The sequence below is a fragment of the Herpailurus yagouaroundi genome, unplaced genomic scaffold (genome assembly GCF_014898765.1).
Source record: "Herpailurus yagouaroundi ecotype Mexico unplaced genomic scaffold, PumYag 165, whole genome shotgun sequence".
Classification (NCBI taxonomy): Eukaryota; Metazoa; Chordata; class Mammalia; order Carnivora; family Felidae; genus Herpailurus; species Herpailurus yagouaroundi.
The window spans coordinates 29,106,625-29,113,736 of record NW_024412406.1 but is presented as its reverse complement, the minus strand read 5'-3'; the positions used below and the strand labels follow the sequence as shown (position 1 = coordinate 29,113,736).

The 7,112-nt window shown below is 44.0% G+C and overlaps 1 long non-coding RNA gene across 1 annotated transcript in view; it reads right to left on the bottom strand.

Moving 5' to 3' along the window:
* Positions 1–3,660: 3,660 nt before the first annotated feature.
* Positions 3,661–7,112, bottom strand: part of LOC121038356 (uncharacterized) — a 27,963-nt gene continuing 24,511 nt past the window's right edge. The window contains exons 2-3 of the long non-coding RNA XR_005794313.1: positions 4,874–5,041; positions 3,661–3,734 (exon numbers count right to left, since the gene is read on the bottom strand). This is a non-coding gene — a long non-coding RNA (uncharacterized LOC121038356). The remainder of the gene's footprint in view (positions 3,735–4,873; positions 5,042–7,112) is intronic.

The following is a 7,112-nucleotide window of genomic DNA, read 5'->3' as shown; positions in this document are numbered from 1 at the left end:
ACAGAATCCGAAGTAGACTCCAGGCTCTGAGCTGTCAGCGCAGAACATGACATGGGGCTCAAATTCATGAACCATGAGATCATTGCCAGAACCAAAGTCGGACGCTTAACAGACTGAGCCACCTAAGCTCCCTCTGTTTGGTTTCTTCTTTTTAAAAAAAACTTTTTTTCTTAAATGTTTATTTACTTATTTTGAGAGATAGAGACAGAGCATGAGCAGGGGAGGAGCAGAGAGAGAGAGGGGGACGCAGAATCTGAAACAGGCTCTGGGCTCTGGGCTCTGGGCTGTCAGTACAGTGCCCGATACGGGTCTCGAACTCACAAACCGTGAGATCGTGACCTGAGCCGAAGCCGGACACTCAACCGACTGAGCCACCCAGGCGCCCCTGTTTGTTTCCTTCTTAATTCACTGTCAAGTAGGTACTGTGTTTGTGGGATCGGAGCTCAAACACTCAATAATGGGCTGTGTCTTTAAAATTTCATCGTGCAAATTTCATATTAGAAATATTTTTCCTTTGGGAAAGAAAATCACTTGTCCTCGTATTATTTCCCTGAACACGTATCCTAATGATAGTGATGCACCTGGGCGTTTCAGATAGAGGCAGATGGAGATCGGCCTACGATTCAGACCTCTGGGAGCAAGTGTGGGAGGCAGTTGGAACGTGACCCACGAGAATGTACCTGTAGCAGTGACAGAGGCATTTCTTAACGATTTCTTGTTTTAAGCAGAGAGAGTGGAGCACGTAAGCTTGGCATAAGAACACCTCTGAGTATTCAGCACGTTCTCTGTCCCATGGTTCAGCTCCAGGCACGCGTACCTGAGCCCGTCGAAAGAGGAACTGACGGCCACAGAAGTGTCTTTTGAGCGGGGGGGGGGACAAAAGGCAGCACTGTTTTGGAACCCGTGCCACTGAGTAGAGAACTTACTACATCACGGCTAGAGCAGGCTGTGAAGACCCGCAAATGTCATCAGTGGCCTGGAGGCCTTTGGCGAAGAGTCACCTCCAAACGGTTCAGTGTTCGACTCAGCAGATCGACTCGGCGGATCCAGGAGTGAGGTGGCAGGAGCAGCTGGGCAGCCGCGTGGTCTTTTTTGGGGACACCGAGGCTCACAGCGATCAGGAGCTGGGGGTTGACAGGGGCCACATGGTGAACAGCACATGGCCGGTGGAGGGGTATTAAATTTTGGATTTTGAGCTAAGCCAGGTAAGGGGTGGGGACGTCTAGGCAGTAACACCCTGGATCGAAAGGAAAACAGCCTGGCAGCCTCTTTCGGAGTTAGCAATACCAGCCAGGTGCCTGGGACCCGCCACCCGCCCATGGCTTCCACAATCCCTCCCCCGCACATCCCCCTTTTGCTTTGCACGTGCGAGTCTCCAGAGACATACTCACCTACCAGTGGTCATTCTCAGGACTCATCTTCTTTGATTTCTCTGTGGCATTTGAATGCGTTGGCCCTCCTTCCTTCCGGAAACTTTCCTATTTGGCTTTGAACTCACTGCCTTATACAGATCCGCCCTGTGTCCTTCCTTCCATCTGTCCTTCCCTTACCGGCTCCCAGACACTTTCTGTTTCAGGATTCTCTATTCAGGAAGCTGGGATCACCAGCATTCAGGCAGGTACCTAGTCTTAAATCTTAGAATCATCATCTGATACTTGTCCCTCCATATTTTTTCCAATCAGACTCTTCCTCCCTTTATACCTACCAGTTTACCATGTTGGCAGCCCATGCGTTTGCCTCCTACTAAGTCTCAATGACTATAAGCTCCCTCCCCTCCAGCACAAGCCGTGAACATGTAGATAATAGGCACTGTAGTGTTCCTGCCTTAGACGGTTCTGGCCTTCCCACTGCACTCAGCACAATGCCTTTTGAAACACAGGCACTCGACAAATGTTTGTGCAATGAATGGGTAAAAAGAGGTGTGCTGGGCACTTCTGAAGCATGAGTGGCAACCCAGATAGGGAAAGATGGCAAATGCAATTTGTAAATGCTCTTCTGTTGAAAATGAACAAGAAGATTAAGCTATAAATATTCTTTCCGAGTAATTAAACAGAACAAAAGGTAATAATAGTTAGCATAAAATGCAATCATTTTTAATAGCTTCTGAAAATTAAACAGGCCTTACGGCAATAAATCTTAAAGCGCTTCCATTACCCGTATTAAAGAACCATAATTCCTGGGACTTAGAAATGGCCCAGTCCTTTGAATTGCATTGAAATTATCACTGTGGAGCCTGGAAGTTGCATTCCTGGCATTAAAGAACCAAAGAGAATCATTTAAATATTAGATGTTGTCAGGTTCTGACATTTGATCTCACCCTGCTTTCTAAGCTTGTAAGTTACCCTGTTAGTGCTTAGTGGATATTGACAGAAGACACAAGACTCCTGGGTCAGAGATAAAGGACTTCATTACACATAGCACGCCAAGTGGTATGATTTGTGTTGGTTCCCTTGCCCTCCAAGTTTCAAGGAGATGAACAGCCCCGACGGATACCTGCACATGTAGTGAGTTGTGTTACAAGAGAGGACCACTGGGCTTGGAAAGCTCTCCAAAGAGTCTGCTCCTTGAGCTAGAAGGAGGCATTATCCATCCTTAAGATTGGTCACTGCAAATACAACCCAGAGAGATGGATCAAGAAAAGGGGGCTTCATATATTTTTTTTCAGGTCAAATATCCAATTTGATAGCAACAAAAAAATCAACATGGAAAAAAATGAGGATGAAACACCTACCAATGAAATGAGAGTGTCTTGACACCAATTTGAACTAACTGCAAAAACAAAATTAATGTTTACAAAATAATAGGGAAAGAGGACCACTAGATATTTGATATTAAAGAATTATTATTTATTTGGGGAAAGTATGAAGATAACAGAGTATCTATATTTTATTTATTTATTTTTAATTTAATTTTTTATTTTTTTAAATTTACATCCAAATTAGTTAGCATCTAGTGCCACAATGATTTCAGGAGTAGATTCCTTAGTGCCCCTTACCCATTGAGCCCATCCCCCCTCCCACAACCCCTCCAGTAACCCTCTGTTTGTTCTCCATATTTACGAGTCTCTTATGTTTTGTCCCCCTCCCTGTTTTTACATTATTTTTGTTCCCTTGCCTTATGTTCATCTGTTTTGTATCTTAAAGTCCTCATATGATTTTTGTATCTTAAAGTCACTCATATGGGTGAAGTCATATGATTTTTGTCTTTCTCTGACTGACTAATTTCACTTGGCTTAATACCCTCCAGTTCCATCCATGTAGCTGCAAATGGCCAGATTTCATTGTTTTTGATTGCCGAGTAATACTCCATTGTGTATATATACCACATCTTCTTTATCCATTCGTCCATCGATGGATATTTGGGCTCTTTCCATCCTTTGGTATTGTTGATGGTGCTGCTATAAACATGGGGGTGCATGTGTCCCTTCGAAACAGCACACCTGTATCCCATGGATAAATGCCTAGTAGTGCAATTGCTGGGTAGTAGGGTAGTTCTATTTTTAGTTTTTTGAGGAACCTCCATACTGGTTTCCAGAGTGGCTGCACCAGCTTGAATTCCCAAGAAGGCATCACATTCTTGACATTCCCAGCAAGAACTTGCAGGAATATTCAGGGCACACAGCAGACTGCCTATCCCAACCGTTGTCAGATAAGATTCATATTCAAAGTCACAGGATACCGGTCTTAGCTTTTGAAATTTAGAATGTTGGCTATTAGAGTTCCTTGATGAATGTCCTTAGAGAAAAAAGAATGTGAACAGAAAAAATAATATTTGTTAGTAAAACGTACAAGTACAAATCAGACCATAAAGAAAGGGAGACGTAAGTTATAACTTGATGTTTTTCCACAAGAAAGTGTAGTAACCCAAATAAAATTCTCTTGACTTTAGCACAGGAATTGACACTTTAGAAAGAAAACCTTTTCCTTGCTATGTATTACTCTTAAAAGCCCATGGCTATTTTACTGCAGCAGAATCTGACTTTATCCCAATTGTTACCGTAACATTTGTTAGTGGACCTCTTTACTGAGTTGTGCAAGTTATGTTAGGGATACAGGTGCAGAAGAGAAGCTAGCCCCTTCCTTAAAAGGCTTACAGTTGAGTTTGGTCATAGGCCCTGTCATCTGTTCTAGTATGTTTGAGCACAAAGAAATGTAGTAAAAGCATCTTGGTAGTTCACGAGATGCTTGAGAAGGCCTGACAAGCAGTTCGAGGGGCTGCACCACAAGAACATAGGCAGGGGGGAGCAGCCCGGCCAACCCAGCCGGGAGAAACAGCCAATCTCACGACAGGGCTGTGGGGCGGACACAACTCAACAGCTACAGCCCAAGGCTGGGCAGCTATGGTGTTGGGACTCGAACTCAGACCCTCTGCCCCAGCTGCCCCAGGAAACACCATGGCTGCCGGAGCATCTCCTCGCTGTGACTGCTCCTTCCACGTTCTCTCTCCTGCTTCTCAGTTGTGTGTCGTGCAACCTGATGGCGGGAGCTTGGTCTCATACAGGACTTGGCTACAAAGGACTCAGGGGAAATGAAATTTTGGCTGTATAGTCTACGTACTTCAGGAAGACAGGTTGGAAAGGGGACTGGAATCATTAGGCCAGTGTTTATCCTTCTTCTCATCGGCAGGCAGGATAGACAAGTAGTAAATCGCAAGCAGTTATTAAATGGTTGCTAAAGAAAGGACCGCACTGATGCATGCACATGCTCATTGGGTGTGTATAGACCAGTGCCGTCCGCTAGAAGCAGAGCGTGGGCCACAAATGTGAGTCTTACACGTGGCTTTACATTTTATAGTACCCAAGTTAAAGAGGTAAAAAGAAACAGGTGACATTAATTCATTACTGTGATCTAGCCCAATATATCCAGAATATTACCATTTTCTCATAAAATCTCAATGTACGATTTAAAAAGTATTTCGGATTCTCCTGCGTTTGCTCCTCCTCCGTGTCAGCCCCCCCTGCTCCTCGTCCGCCAACCCCCTGGGGGAGGTGCGCCCGCCACCGCTGGGCCTGGCCTGTCACCGGCCAGGTGAGAAGTCCCAGCTGGAAGAGAGGGAAAATCAGAAGGATTTTTAAGGCTGCGCCGTTCAAGGGCCATGGGGTGTTGCGGGGAATCGCTCCATCTAGGTTCAGGCTGATGAGGGATTCCTGCACCTTTGAGTATTTGAAAGTCCCCCGTGCGAAAACTGGCCATTGGTCTTGTCCACCCATGAGACCCACAAAGCCAGCGGTGACCAGCTGGCTTGCTTTTAGGGCCCAGTTTTGAATAGGGCCCATCGCCCGGGTGGGTTTTGTTTGTATTTTCAGGTATAAATAAAGAGGGCTGGGGGCCTTCAGAGAGAAGATCAAGGAACCCCAGGGTGGTGCAGGAGAACTGCATGGAAAAGTGGCATTTGAGTTCATCTTTGAAATAATATTAAAGTTGAGAGGAATTTGAAAATGGAAAATAATGTGGCAAAGGTCAAGGTTGGTTATTTTCAAAGGTGGTGGAAGTCTTCCTGGACTAGTCGCCCTTGCTATGTTGGCCAGGGTTGGAACCTGACCCTCAGAAGCCTGATTCTGGGAGCACAATGCATACCAGCCAATCTCACGACACTGATACATGAAATCAAAGTGCCATTTTTTAAAAATTAAACTTTTTAGGGGTGCCTGGGTGGCTCCGTCGGTTAAGCATCGACTTTGGCTTAGGTCATGATCTCACCCTTCGTGAAGTCGAGCCCCGCGTTGGGCTCTGTGCTGACAGCTCAGAGCCTGGAGCCTCCTTCGGATTCTGTGTCTCCCCCTCTTTTTGCCCCTCCCCCGCTCACCCTCTGTCTCTCTTTCTCCCCCAAATAAGTAAACATTAAAAAGATGTTAAAAAGTAAACTTTTACTTTGAGGTAATTGTAGAGTGACAGGTCGTTGTGAGAAATAACACAGAGATGTCCCAAGTACCCTTTGCCCAGTTTCCCCCAATGGTAATTATCTTGAAAAACCATGGTCGGACATCGCTACCGTGATATTGACATTGATACAGTCAAGATACAAAGTATTTTCATCAACACCGGACCCCTCGTGCTGTTCCTTCCTAGCCACATCTACTCCCCACTTCTTCCACCTTTTTTTTTGTTTTGTTTTTAAGCCTTGACATCCACTAAATGTTGCCATTTCAAAATTATATATTATAACTTTATATCAATGGAATCGTACAGTATTATAAACTTTTGGGGCTGGATTTTTTTCACTGAGCAAGAGTCTCTGGAGGTTGTTGCATGTCTCATAGTTTGTTCCTTTTTACTGATAATTAGTATTTCTCTTGTTTACATGTGCCACTGTTTCACCCATTGAAGGACATATGGGTTGTTGATCATGTTTTGGTTACTGCAAATAACGGCGCAACAGACATTTATGTACATAAATGTACAGGTTTTTAAATTTGTTATTTATTTGTGTTTTTAAGGAGAGGTCCATTCTAGGACCTGCCCCTTTAGCTTACCCACCAAGATGACAAAAAGCCTCAGGGTTTTGTGTAAACATAAATTTCCATTTCCCTGGGACAAATACCCAGGTGTGCCATTGCTAAGCTGTATGGTTCTGGTATGTTTAGTTTTTAAAGAAACTGCTACACTGGGGTCTAGAGTGACTGTGCCATTTTATATTTCCACCAGCAATGTGTCAGTGATCTGACTTCTCCACATCCTCATCAGCATTTGGTGTTGTCACTATTATTTATTTTAGCCATTCTGTATGACGCGTAGCGATATCTCACTGCAGTTTTAATTTGCGTTTCCCTAATGGCTAATGATATTGAACACATTTTTATGTGATGATTTGCCATCTGCATATCCTTTTCAGTGAAATGTCTCCCCATGTCTTGAACCATTTCCTATTTCAGTTGTTCGTTTGTTTTTTTTTTTTACTGTTGATTTTTGATCGTTCTTTATGCGCTCTAGATACTCGTCCTTTGTTGTATGCGTAGTATGCAAATATTTTCTCCCCATCCGTAGTAGCTTGTCTTTTTATTCTCTGGACTGAGCAAAACTTTTTACTTTGATGAGGTCCAGTTCAGTAATTTTTCTTTTTATGGATCATGCTTTTGGTGTCTAAGAACTCTTTCTTTAAAAAAAAAAAAAAAA